Raw genomic sequence first — 13,282 nt, forward strand, 5'->3', positions numbered from 1 at the left:
GGAAATTACCACAAGGCTAGATATTTTTAACCTATCAGAATTTTAAATTATTGTTCTTTAACCTGAGGATACTGTAGCAGAAGAATTCAAACACAATTTAGGATTTAATGAATGAAACATTGGGCTTATAGACTAACTTTCAATGTGGGAAGACAAGATAGTTTTAACTCTGCAGCTACAGACAAAAATTAATCCTTGCAGCATTACATTATGTGTGTGGAAAACAGGGACAGGAATTAAACATTCCTTTCAGCAAATCATAATTCAACAACATGTCTAAGATTAAGATGCTGACAGTTCTGTCTCCCAGGCCCCAGTTCCTGCTATCAGAATACACTGCCTCTTATTCATGCATTTTAATGGCCAGATTTAGGGGAAAAAAAAAAGTCATGCAAGATAAAGGCTGCTATCTGCTAATGAGGGAATGGTTTATTTTATATCTTAATTCTGAGTCAGAGGAATGAGCTAAACAGTCGGAAATCTTAGAATCTGATATCAAACTTACCATGGGGTTTGAAGAGTCTAATTTCTCCCTCATCCCGAAAGCAATTTTACATACAGCTAGGGAAGAAAGATGATTCTGCAAGTTTGTAGCCATCAGTATACACTTGGTGTATCAACTGGAAGATACTTACAGATGTGAAATGGAAGTGAGCCAGAAGATTTATAAAAATATTTCCCCCTCTCCCCCAATGCAATATTACTTTCTTTGAAGAGCAGGGAGTGTAAAGGAGAGAGTACAGAGGTGCAATTTTGACCACAAGACCCATTATCACAAAATGAGAAGGTGATTAATATGCATCCAATGCTATTAACCACTTTGATACCTTTTTAATTTGAATATCCCTGCTTTCTAGAAACCGTTCTAGGATATTCTAATACTCTAATGGTTAGAAAGCAGCTCAATAAATCAGCTAATCCTGCCTCTCAGGGCTGAGGGAGTGTCGTGGTTTGAAAGGAAATGAAGTTTTTGTGATGGTGTGGGCAAGCCAATCAGTGTTCAGATTTAATATTGGCACCTGGTTTGTCCACTGAGGGCAGGATACGCCTCTGAGAACACAGAAATTAAAAGCTGTGATCTCCCAGGGGAACTTCATCTTGGAGTCCCGCTTGAGAGTGAGCAGACCTTCAACCCTCCCTGCCCGGCCTGAGCTGGGCGGGGGGGGGGGGGAGGGGGAGGGGGAGGGGAGCCATGTGGCCGGAGGTAGGCCAGGCCTAGGCCCAAGGGTGGAGGAGAACATTGCAAGGGCTTCGGGCAGCCATCCTCCATTCTCCCCCCCGGAGAGAGGGAGAGAGACAGAGCCGGTGCCGGTGATAGCGGCCAGCGTAAAAGAGAAGGGGGGGGTGCCCAGCAAAGCAGCCAAGCGTGAGAGTTCATGAAACAAACCGGCAGAGCCTGGGACTTTTAACCCTTCTGGGGAGGATGGAAACCTTGCAAATGCTGATTCCTCCTGAGGTTGATGAGATTGAGAGGATGTTGAGAAGAATTTTAGGTGGGAGGAGATGATGGAGTGGCCTTTGGCTGGACTTTTCTTGTATAGCCACAGCAGGACCCCCTTGTGTTCCTGTGACACAGAGACTGCGTTCTAGGGGGAGGCGATGGCTCAGAGCCAGGAGAGTGCAGTGATGTGGAGGAGTGTGAACAGAGACGACGGGTGAGGAGGGTGGTGGTGGTGCCCTCCGTCTTTGAAGAAGAGGAAGAGGAAGATGATCTCTGTTCAAGAGACCCCTCGGCCCCAGGGGGTGAAATTTGGGGGGGACAGGTGTCCCAAAAGGAGAGGGACTGTGCTCTTTTTTGGAACTGGACAAAGTATCCTTAAAGGGAAAAACCCTAGAAGCAGCCCTGATCCATGTGCAGTGGTGAGAGCACTGGACATGGAAGGAAGAAGTCACGATGGCAAAATGTTCTCCGGGTGGTGCCACATGTGACATGGAAACACGAGAAGTTTCGACTGTTTCCTGGGGAAGTCTGTGGTGCAAGAGGGACTTCTCTCTTCTCGAGGAATTGAGAACTGATTATCTAAAGGGTGGATTTGGTGGTAATGGAATTGGAAATCTAGGTGGGGGGAGGAGGAAGAAATTTGGAAGGTTTTCATCTTGGGTTCTATGTATTTTGTGTGTTTTTCCTTAGTGTTTTCCTTTGTAGTTTTAGGTTAATAAAGTTTTTTTTTCCCTTAAACCTCAAGTTGGAGCCTGCTCTGCTCTGTCTCTGATCACATCTCACAGTGGGTGCCAGGGAAGGAGGTGATCTCATGGGGGCACTGGCATTGCGCCAGGCTCAAACGATGACAGGGAGAAAAACACAGTCTAGACAGAGTTAATCTGTGCCCTACGAGGCACTCTAAAAATGGCAATACCAGAGTCTTCCCAAGCAATCTGTTTCAGTGGGTCACAGTTCTTTTCTAGTGTCCATTTCCACTCTCTGTTGCAGTTTAAGCACATTACCAGAGGTTCTGTTGTCAGAGAGACTAAACAGAAAAATGCTCTCCGTGTTTATACCTCACCTGAAAAAAACTCTTCCTTCTCTCCGTAGTCTTCCATTCTGTAAGGGAAACACTTCTCAATCTTTCTGTGAATAAAATAATTACATTTTCAAGACTTCATTCTTTACTTTCCTCTACACTGTCTTGTAATCAAGCTTTTCCTGGGGTGAAATGCTTAAGCCTGGCATGAAGGACTATTATGTGCTTTGTAGAAACTCATCCTGCTTAGATGTCACAGTACATCTAAGCTGTTTGCAGCAGCTGTGTTAACAGAATCATATCTGGCTTCTCAATTGCATCATCCCCAGAACTCTGCACAGCACTCATTCTACTCCTCCATGGTCTTCTTGTACAAAGATGATAAAAGAAGGATCTTGAACCTTGTCCTTATCCAAAAGGCATGGTTTTCTCCCTTCCAGACTGCATCTTCTCTGTCCTCAAGTCTCTCTGAACCCCATCCACATTTTCCAACACACTTACAGCAATTCCAAGCTTGATACCATCTGCTGTTAATACTGCACAGCCTTAACGTTTCACTTAAGTCAAAATTAGTGACAGAACCCTGCAGTGAGCATTCAGTCTCCACATTCTCTTGTCTGACAGTGATCCATGAAACTATTTAAGGCTTTTCACCAATTTTATGGTATTTAGAGAAACATCCTTGGTTTAAATACAGAAAAAGCCATTAGAATAACTAACTAAACTCAGAACACATTTGTTCCTCCCAAAAAAGTCTGGATATCATGCCATAAAAGGATTTGACTGGTTGCAAATTTTGATTTGAGAAAATCCACACTTACGTTTATTTAACACTTTTTGTACTTATTACTTGAAAAACTTATCCAACAACTACATTTGTTGCAGTATTTTTGCAAATGGACTCCAGAACTCTCATGCTTCTTTTCCACTTAGCTACAGGTGCCCAGCCTGGCTTGTCTCCCCATTTAAGAACTTGATCCGATAATCATTCTGTGACCAGGAAGCAGGTGAACCTTAATTTATCCTTTAAGTTTCACCTGCTTTCCAAATTACCCCTTTTGTAAGTGTTCTTCATCTTCCTTATATAAAAAAAATTCCTATGCTTCTGTTTCTGGTGTCAGGTATAACTACAGCATATTCTGTAATGAAGATATATCTAAAACAAGTATACTAAACATACAGTCTAGAATTTTTAAATGTTTTCCTGGGAAGAAAGTTCATTTAAACCTTTTCCAAAAAGGTTGCAATCAATTGATTTTTTAGAAGATTTTCACCACTCAGGTCTTTTATTAGTTGTCTACACCCTAATTTATAAACGCCCAGAAACATTTCACATTCAACTTCACAACAGTCCACTCTGGTAAACTGGGAAAACAAAAGTTCTATGTTGCAAACACAAATGATCTCACTGACCACCAAACATCTCCTTAGTGCTGAGGTCTCTTGCCTCCTGTCCTACATCCCACCATGCCTTGAGCTCTTTCTGTGTGGCCCTCAGCCAGGATCTTACAAGGACAAAGGATGACCACGTCATTGGAGCACAGCTACTGCACACAGCAGCCACATCTACACCTAAAATTACTTGATATTGTTAATTGTAGACAGCCTCTCAGGAAGCTGTCTGTAGATGTCTGAATTCACTGGAAGGAGGTAACTATGAGAAAAGAAGAATTTAAGCAGTGGAACAAAGCAGCTGCCCTTCTCCATGTAATAGCCACAAGTGCTTGTTTTGGCCCATGGTTTATTACACGCCACATGCCATGGAAAGCTACCCAGAAACAGCTCACAGAAGAGATAACCACATCCAATTCACAACTACCAAAATATTTACTTTATTTCAACTTTTCACTTGCTGCATTTCTGTCTTCTACTCCGCTCCAGTCATTCTGCTCAAAGCTGTAATACAATGGGGAAAATTCGCAGCACAGATATGAACACAAATTTCCAGAAAAGACAAAGAAGATACCATAGAACATCCTCTTAACTGGGCTGACAGAAGGGCTGGTGTTATTTCTTGAAGAGTAAAGTAGTACAATTGCTTTGAGCTATCATTCAGATCCATTATTATCAGTTGACTAAATGTTAACCTAATACATCTTTTACACTAAGGCACTGACCACCAAAGCCTTCCCTGAACCAGAGAGGGCAATGATGAGAGGAACAGTAGATAAGAGAGAGCACTCAAAATGAAGAATTCATCTCAGAGTCTCCTAATCCTGTTATTATGGCTTCTGTTTGTGGGTTTTACAGTTTTAGCAGCCCTCAACTTGTAGGTTCTACAGATTTAGCATCCTAAGTTCTAAAATCAGAACCTAAGTTCTAAAATAAGAACTCTAAACAGCATATTAAAATTGCCTTTGGGGGTTTGAGGATAAGATGCCAGAAAAAACAAAAGAAAAAAGAAAAAACAAAATCATGTTTGGCACAAGCAAACAGATGCAATTTTTCCTGCCTACGCAGTGAAAACAAAAATAGAAAATCTTATCTTTTTGGAAGTCAGTAACTTCTTTATTGTGTATGCGATTAGTAAAGCCATAAAAGAGGAGACGTTAAAGAGCTTCGCAAAGTAACAAAAGCTAAGAGGAAAAGGCTCTTAGGCACAAGCCTTCCCCAATCCATTCAATATCACACATCAGTGATCAAAATCTATTACAAAAAAATTAAAACCCCTTTCAATTTCCCCAGAAAGTGGTTTGGTTTGTAAAATTCAACCATGTACAGGGAAATAACAAACCACCATGTGACCCTCTTATGGAAAGGCCATGAAAAAAAAGAAATTTGTCTGGAGTTTGTGTTGGCCAGGCAAATCAATATACTTCACAACTTACAAAGCAAGTAATTGTTTTCCCACTAATGCCATGTTGTCTACCATTTTTTAACAGAGAACAAGTTGCCAAAGTACTCCATTTGCAGCAGATCAAACTGGCTTTGCTTGACAGCAAAGAAAAGTAGTTTACTGATGCCACAGTTAAGCAGTAACACAGAAACCTCCCAGTTACAGCTCACAGTCAACCACAACTACTTTGTTCAGCTGTCATGGTGTATAAACATTATTACACAATGACATTTTCAAAACCCTTAAAGCAAATCTTGTTTGTAATCAAAGTTTATAGAGTTTCACTGTCACAGAAAATACCTGATGCCTAATTCAGGCCCAGAAACTGTCCAGGACCATTCAAGATCCGAGACTTCACTGCCACAGAAGTGAGTTCTAAACTATATTAATGATCTTACTTTTAGCTTTAATAATGGATTTTGGTTTAAACTCCATTATGTTTGTATAAAGCTATCAGCATGACATACATTTCACAGGACTTAACTTCAAAGGGTTAAGTTACTGAATTCTTGCAATACCTACTGTAGTTTTTATAGTAGTAAAGAAGCTATCAATAATAAGTGAGAACATATGTTTAAGACTAGGGTAAAGTTTATTCCAAAAAGCAAAAATTCCCTTCAGCTTTATATAATTATTTAGAACAGCATATGTATTAAAGAAAATTTTTTAACTTACTTGCATATTCAAAGTATGTGGCATAGCACTCTGTAATTTTCTAAGCCTAAAACATCATAACCACAGCAATCTTTAATTAATTACCTAGTTCTCAAAATCCCCTCTTCCTTCCTCCCACCCAAAGATATCTCCACATCACCCAGTTTTGATGCAACTTCAAGAACTGCTGCCCAAGAGGGGTGTTTCAATATTAAATACTTTTGCCATTAGAAATGGATCTTATCAGCTGTATTTCTGAGCACAGCAACTACTTTCAGTAAACACAACAGGAAGAAAATTCCTAAGAAATCTTTTAAGTTCACATCAAGTCTAAAAGCATTTTCAGTCTAAGCTTGTAAGTATCAAGCACCCTCTAGGCCTTAGAACAAGTAATAAGAAAGTGCAAAACTTAGAAGACCACAAATGAGGCTTCGCAAAAAAACCAACAAACAAGTTCCAAAACTCCCAGCTTTAATTGAAACACTACCCTGAAGCTCAAGTGTAATCTGAGCTGTACCATTCCACTCACATTCCAGGTAGAATGGATTTTGTGTTTACAAAATGCATCTTCTCAAATCTCACTAGCAATGCTTCATCCTGTCTATAAATAATTAATCACAAACATTTCACAAAAGGCAGCTCATCGGCAGATGAATCTTCTCTAAGTTAAAACAAAGAAAAATTATGTTACAAATAAACAAGGTATTGGAAAAGAAGCCTTAAAGAGAGATGCATTCAAATTCACAATTTCTTAGGTCAGTCACTTTAGATCTAAAATATTTTTCAAGCATATTCATTAACCAGACATGTACAAGCCACAGGAAGATGATGCTGTACTTAAACTTCGAAACCTGAAACAATTCTCTTCAAGACTTTCTCCAACCACTCAGTAAACAGCACACAGGATACTTTTAAAAAGCAAGGCACAAGCTCAGTATTAGCTGTGGCAATAAACCTTAGTGCCTTTGAGACTGACTTCCTGGTTCAGCTCCAGCAGGCACATCTTATCACATGCAAGGATGGCAATGGTACAGGGAAATACCAGGAAGTCTAAAACAAGGCTGGTTACAGCCCCTGACCATCCCTGGTTTCATAAAGAAGAAAGATAAGAATTTAAGCTCTAGGAGGGGGACATAGTCAACCCAGGAATAACAAGTTTGATTTCTAAACACTCTGGCTCTGCACAAGAAGGGAGTACTGCTGAGCACACAAGCTTCACCCAGGAGCATAAGTGTTTTCAGATGACAAGGCAAACATTTTGCCTTATTAAAGCCTATCTCCCTCCCATTTCATCTGCATGTGAAGTTCATTAACAAGGAAATACTACAGAAGACTAAAACACAGTTTCCATCTGCTATTAGTTATGGCTTAATTCAGTCATTTTTAATAATTTGTGTTACATAGCACAAGAGTGATGTTGTACTATAGACAGCACAAGAATGTTTTTATCATGCTGCGTTCGTCTGTTTCTACAAAAACAACAATGCTATACATAAAGATACACAGCAAGACCTTTCTTTAAAGACTTGAATGCAGAAAGATGTTATTTCCAGTCATATGTTGACTGTACCAACCCATGAAAGCAAGTTTTTCATGTCTCCCATAGAGGATAAAGATGGGGGAGAAATAAGAACAGAGAGGGCAGAAAGAATGTTTCTTTCACAGCTGCGAACACTGTGAGCAGCACTCTGGGCTCTGCATCACTGAGAACAACCAGCATGGCACACTAACATGCCCCTAGGTTACCATACAGCTTCTCTCGTTTGGGGCTGCAAGTGTTCAGCTGTCTCCGTATCACAAGACCTCTGCTTCCCCACCTCAGCACTGAGGTTCTGCCCCCTCATAGGAAGGGACTCCACATCTCCCTATTCTCATTTCCTTCCACACACTTCAAGAACATGCACCTTACAATCACTAATTCTTTCTCTGGTGCCTTTCAGATGTATTTCTACTTAATTTTAAATGGCACTTTCCTTCCTATATACCACACAGTTTCTTTTTCTGTCTCTCCTCAATGCCACCTTTACTAACCAGAAAACTATGCTCACAAGGTCTACACTACTCTACAACACCATCAGCAACCTTTAGTCTTCTGTGATCCCTGGGCTTGCCCCATTCCATTTCCCAATACCACTTTTGCTGCTTTTCTTTGCCCCACTCCCCTTACTTGAATGCTTCCACTTCCAATCTCCTTCCAAAATCACCATCTGACACTGGTTCCCCTTCCCGCAACTCTCCCAGACAGATTTATTTCTGTTAATATTGCATGCTGGAGAGTCTCCCACAGAGAAACTTAAGCTGCTATTTACAAGCACAGAGTAAAGGTCAGCTTTAGAAATAAAAACCAGGATTTTTCACCTTTATAAAACTGCTTCAGAAACAGCTCTGAGCTTCCCAATCAGACTCCTCTGTAATCCTAGCTTTCACCAGCTCAGATGGACTATGCTCCTTGATGCCCAGAAAGTTTCTCAGAAATCTTCCTTTTCAATCTTAGAATCATTACAGTTGGAAAAGACCTCTAAGATCATCAAGTCCAACCATTAAACAAACACCTGCCAAGTCCACCACTAAATCCCATCTGTAAGCACCACATCTGCTTCAATGCTTGACCCATCTTTTTGATGAAGACATTTTTCCTAATATCCAATCTAAACCTCCTCTGGAGCAACTTGAAGCTGTTTCATCTTGTGCTATCACTTGGTACCCAGGAGAAGGAACCAACTCCCACCTGTCAACAACCTCTTTTCAGGTGGTTGTAAAAAGCAGTAAGGTCCTCCTGGGCCTCCTTTTCTCCAGACTAAACAACACCAGTTCCCTCAGCTACTTCTCATGGGACAGATACAATTCACACTTTTTTCATTACTGCAGGCCTCAAAAAATCAGAACTCAGATGGAAATTTCCTGTGGCTGTTCTATTAATGTCATGACACATTTAACAACAGCATTAATGAATCACACCTCAAGAAGAAAACCCCTTAAAGGGTATGATACTAAAAGAAGGGTCTCCTTTTTACAGAAAAGCTAAAAAGTATTTTGTTTACAACTAAATACTGATCTGTTGATCATTATTTGCATTAAAAAACTTCAGTGTCAAACAAGCAGCAGTTACAAATTCGTACCGCTTTCATATAGCAGTCTCCCTGAAAGTGTGATTTAGAGGTTACAGTCGACTTTTACCCCAAAGTTAAAGCAACTGGTTTTTTTCTCTTTTAATATAAGAACATTTTCACACCTTCCCATAGTATTTATTTTTTGCTTCACTTCACACCAAAGCCCAGCTGACTCTGTAAAAACCACATACAGGAAATCACACTAAATTCAGAAATACCATATGGCTGCTGAACAAGAAAATAGCCATGGTTACCAAACCAAATTCATGGCATTGATCACTTTAAAGAGAGATAGATGTAAGCTTGCTAATTACCTGACATGCTTATTATATATTTCAGAGTTTGAAAGTAATTCTATCCCTCTATCAAAGCCAGTAAATCAATCATCTCTGTTAAAGGGTGAGAGAAAAAGTCAAGCTTACTGCCCAAATAAATCTATGGTTAACATATGAGAAACATTACTATGAAAGCCATTCAAAAGGCCTCCTCAAAGGAAAGGGTAACATTTTGAGAACTAAGTGTTTTCATATGTTGTTTTTACCTTTGTTCTTTCAAAGTCTTACTTTTCACCTTTTCTACGGCAAGATTATTTTTGGAGGCTGCTAATCTGAATTCCATCTCTTTCTTCTCAAAGCCCCTTGGGACCTTCTCAAGGCCCAAATTACTGTCCTTTGTTCCTGCTACAGTAATTCTCTGAGCAGTCAAAAATAGCTTCGCGTGGCATGCTCCAACAGAGCCAGGAATGTGTGATGGTAGCATATTTGGAAAGAAGGAGTGAAAAAAACTGAAGTGAAGAGAAGAAACCTCATTCTCAGCAATGTTGAGACTCTGCTAAGAAAGATTCATCCTCAAGTTGTGTCTCCCTCTGCCCTGGAGAAGGCAAATCCATTGAAGCAAAGGTTTGGCTGTACACACAGGAAAGCCCAGCCACTGACACTGCCCTCTCCCAGGTGCCTTGAAGGCAAACAGACATCGCTGTGGCCTTATTTTTCACTTCATATAACTGGCAAACAACCTTAACTTTGCTACAGTGAGCTGAAAAGCAGGCAAAATAAATGGAAAAAGCCAATCATTGAATTTTATTCCCTATATATATACTGTGTCCCTCAAAAGGGGAAAAAACCCCTCCTGAGTGATGGCACAAGGTTTCAAAACTAAAGGCACTCTTCCATACTTGGCACCACTCTTAGTGTCAAGTCCCCACTTCAACATCCATCTGCTTCTAAACAACAAACGCATTTATGCTTCCAATCTCAAAATAACTGTGTCCTCCAACTAGGCTATGATATTACTACAGGATATCAGTCCCTTCACTCTAAAGGGGAAAACAAATCTTCCTGTGGAATCTGATTTTTCTTTCTATTTAACGACCACCAAAATATCCTACTCTACAACAATGATAAAGCTCAACCACTCTATTCTGAAACAAAACATGAGTGTCAAAGGCTGTTTTGTTTCCTTATTTTAACATTTAAAGACAATTACTTAAGAAAAAAAGCCCCCACCTGGATGTTTGCCTCTTTAATTTGTGTTTTAATTTACACAAGCATTCAGCAATCAGCACAGCAGCCCCCCAGTAGTAGTTAAGAGTTTCTGGGAGCTACTAAAAAACTGAAGAAGCACAAGTAATTTATTTTCTATGCAGAGAAAAACATAAATATATGATAAATAAATATAATCTGTAAATGTTATATACATTCACATATAGGGTGAAGGTTTGATTACAGGCTTAAATATCTGCCACAAGAGACTACAAATCACAGAATCTCCTGGGTTGGAACAGAACCACAAGAATCATCCAGTCCAGCGCCTGCACGGGACAGCCCCAAGAATCACAGCGTGTACCTGAGAGCATTGTCCAAACACCTGAACTCTGGCAGCCTTCGTACCATGCCAACGTTTGAAATATTTAAATTTTTCTAATGCACTTTTCCCTGGCCCCACCTAGGCTGTTTGACACCAGATCTCTTCCACACCCATTCCTGCAGGCTGCTTGCTTGAGGCTCTTATTCCTTTATTCAGTTAAGAAATCCCTTATTCCTTCCAGTCTCAATTCATCCCATCTGATTCCTGGCACCTATTTTTGCCTGTAGTTCCACCAGTCAACACTCTTAAAGCTGAGCACTTTTATAAATTCACTGACAACCCAGATGCCTAGTCTTAAGTGTTTGTTACTATTTCACAGGTTTATCCAAGCCAGATATTCTATAACTAGCAACTTGCAAGTCTGATCAGAGAGTTTTTGTTCATTTAAATCACACACATGCTACAGACACACTTTGAGTAACTACAGCTCTTCATCTCTCTCCTGAAGAGCTGGTTCTCATTTACATCCATGCAACACGAACCATCAACCATTCTGCAAAAATCTATTTTTCCATCTCTTCCAGCTGAGATAAAGAGACGGAGTGTCATATCACAGAAAAGTTTTTCATTAAACTTCTAGTATCCTCTCAATCTCTCCTAGGACAAGGATGTGAAGAACCAGTAGGTGTGCCCCGATACAGGAACTAAGCCATTCCCAAAGCGGGGTACAGCGAGAGCTCCTGCACTGGCTGCAGGTGCCAACTCCACAGAAGACATGGGAACTGGTTGCTCGCACTGAATCCAGAAATAGAAGAGGTTTCTAACCTCTCTGGACAGACCTCTGCCCTAATGGTCTCTCCAACACCTCCAGCGTTTTCCACCGCCACTGGAAGCAATGAGCAACCTTATCACAACATCGGTTGTGCGACCAGAAGTCGGGAATTACCGTATCCTTATTTCCCAAAACAAAGGGTGCCATATGAGCTCCCTTTCGAAACCACTGCCTGCAGACCTGCTCTCAAGGAGTCTTTGCTCCTCGCAAATAAAATAGGCAACTACAAGTACCGTGTGTCTGAACAAAGGGCAGGAGCACACGAAAGGCTGATCACATCTCAGCCCGCAGCGAAGGAAGAAAGTTAGGTGCCTGAACACCTTTGTATAAAGAGGGAAAAAAAAGGCCCCAGGTCCCAGAAAATAAACACAAAAGATTCAGAAGTGAAGGTGAAGAATTAATTCATGTTTACAAGATATTTTAAGGTATGGCTCAACCGACACAAGAGGACCGCCGCTCGGAGCAGGGCTCTCTAAGCGGCAGGGCCGCCGCTGTCCCACGGGCGCGGATCCCCGGGGCGCTGCCCCCGGACCGGGGCTTCCTCCCCCGCTACAGGAGCACGGGGCGGCCACGGCCACCGCCACGGCCGCCGCCGCCACCTCCTCCCCTGGCGCTGCCAGCCCGACCTGGTACCTGAGCGGCGCGGAAAAACCGCCCCGCGGGGCCGGCCCGCCCGCCCCGGCGGGCTCCTCTCACCTCGACCTGGCGGCTGCCGGCGGCGCGACCCCGGAGGCGGCGGCTGCCCGTCTTCGCGGGCCAGGCGAGGGCAGAAAGCGAAAGGCGGCAGCAGCGTCTCCACCGTAGCGCAGTTACCATGGGACGGACGCCCTCTCCCGCTCCCTCCGGAAGTCACAGCCGGAGGGGCGGGGGAAGGCGGGGCAACCGGCGCCGCCATCTTGAGCGTGGCGTGAAGACCCGCCCCACCTCTCGCAGCCCGCCCGGCTTCTGGGGTAGTGGCTGCGACGAACGGAGCATGTCCAAACCTCTCCAAAGAGCCTCAGCCTAATAGACACACTTTTAAAAATGTATCGAAACTGTGAGAAAGTCGTGTTTGGGGTTGAAAGGATTCCCCATTAGTCTTAGGAGATTACACCGAGACAGTTTCATCCTAGGCAGTGACACAGATCAGAGTCCATGTGATGGACCACCCTTCATTTCTAAAAACATGTCAATATTGCACATGAAAGTGCACAGAGGAAACAACATTATCTGTACGGATAAACTTGATGCTGAATTCCTAGGAAACGCTTACTCCAGACATAGTTGTGCCAATTTGTGCATATTTTTATGCAATTTTAGGCCTCAATTTTTAATTACATGGTTGTGTACTTTTCTGTCCCAAAAGGCATCTTTCTTATTTAGGGCACAGAATGGGCTAAAAAACAGATGCGGAATTTCCTAATCTTTGAGCACTTCCTTCTGCAGTTGGAATAAAAGTACGTCTTTGTAATTTTTAAAGCCATAGCAACACACGGGATAATTTGCAGTGATCCCTTGCACATGATGAGCTGTTTCACTTTCATCCTGTCCTAAGGGTAACTGCCTCTCCAAAAACCCTTCTGAAGCATGTGAAATATCCGGG

At 41.9% G+C, this 13,282-nt stretch overlaps 1 protein-coding gene across 3 annotated transcripts in view; it reads right to left on the bottom strand.

The window, feature by feature from the left end:
* Positions 1-12,536, bottom strand: part of DISP1 (dispatched RND transporter family member 1) — an 89,880-nt gene extending 77,344 nt beyond the window's left edge. The window contains exons 1-2 of one of the 3 annotated variants that reach the window (XM_050972278.1): positions 12,397-12,530; positions 2,505-2,569 (exon numbers count right to left, since the gene is read on the bottom strand). The gene's annotated coding sequence lies outside the window, so the exon portion shown is untranslated. Of the gene's footprint in view, positions 1-2,504; positions 2,570-12,396 lie in introns of all 3 variants that reach the window. The other 2 variants (XM_050972281.1, XM_050972279.1) reach the window with 2 other exon arrangements.
* Between the last annotated feature and the right edge of the window lie 746 nt (positions 12,537-13,282).

This window comes from Serinus canaria, chromosome 3, assembly GCF_022539315.1.
Source record: "Serinus canaria isolate serCan28SL12 chromosome 3, serCan2020, whole genome shotgun sequence".
NCBI lineage: Eukaryota > Metazoa > Chordata > Aves > Passeriformes > Fringillidae > Serinus > Serinus canaria.